Genomic DNA, 1,115 nt, shown 5'->3' on the forward strand with positions numbered 1-1,115 from the left:
CCTGTGTATGTATTACTGATGAAGTACCACCACGAACTTATGTCAGGGCATAAGCTTCGCTTGCATCGTGTGTTGATACATGCCGGAATGTTTTCCGAGGATTACCTCTAGTTTATCCATTCACTAGTAGAAAAAGGGGCTTTCGTTCGGGCCTGGCCAGCCCATTAGTCCCGGTTCCGCCACGAACCGGGACCAATGGAGGCATTTGTCCCGGTTCGAGAGCCCAGGGGGGCGGCCGGGGCCTCGTGGGCATTGGTCCCGGTTCGTCTGGGCCCATTTGTCCCGGTTCTTGGCACGAACCGGGACCAATGGGCCTCGCTCCTGGCCCGCAACCATTGGTCCCGGTTCGTGGCAGGAACCGGGACAGAAGGATGGCCTTTAGTCCCGGTTCCAGCCACGAACCGGGACAAATGAGTTGCCTATATATACCCCATCGCCGGCGAGCAGAGCACTCCACAGTGCTCTGTTTTTTGCTGGCCGGCGAGGGGAGGGCATTGGGTGCTCTAGCTCACCTCCTATGCACATGAGGTGTTCGATGAAATGCCCGAGCCACACTAGTTAAGCTTTCTCCTCTCGAAGCTCGACCTCCGAGCTCCATTTTTCCGAGATTTGTCTAGGTTTATAGCGGTCCGTCACGCCCCGTCCTCGTCTTCACCGCCGTCGATCGCCCGCGCCGATCTCGTCGCCGGCACCACCGTGGTGAGCCTCTTGTTCTTATCTTCTTTCTGAAAGAAAAAAATCTTACTTTAGATAGATACTTGTCTAATTTTCTTACTTTTGACACACATAATTATATATAATGCACGCAGATGAACCGGCAATGGATGTACGGTGACAGACACACCTCCGAGTACATTAAGGGCGTGCATAATTTTCTCGAAGTGGCTGAGGCAAACAAGCAGAATGGTTTTATGTGTTGTCCATGCCCTAATTGTGGGAATACGAGGTCTTACTCTGACAAGAAAATCCTTCACACCCACCTGCTTTATAAGGGTTTCATGCCACACTATAATGTTTGGACGAAGCACGGAGAAATAGGGGTTATGATGGAAGACATCGAAGAAGAAGAGGACGATGACAACTATGTGCCCCCTGAATACGGTGATGCTGCAACG

At 51.9% G+C, this 1,115-nt stretch overlaps 1 pseudogene; it reads left to right on the plus strand.

The window, feature by feature from the left end:
* The first annotated feature begins 280 nt into the window (after nucleotides 1–280).
* On the plus strand, nucleotides 281–412 carry LOC123081163 (uncharacterized; annotated as a pseudogene).
* The last annotated feature ends 703 nt before the right edge of the window (nucleotides 413–1,115 follow it).

The sequence above is a fragment of the Triticum aestivum genome, chromosome 3D, assembly GCF_018294505.1.
Source record: "Triticum aestivum cultivar Chinese Spring chromosome 3D, IWGSC CS RefSeq v2.1, whole genome shotgun sequence".
NCBI classification, from domain to species: domain Eukaryota; kingdom Viridiplantae; phylum Streptophyta; class Magnoliopsida; order Poales; family Poaceae; genus Triticum; species Triticum aestivum.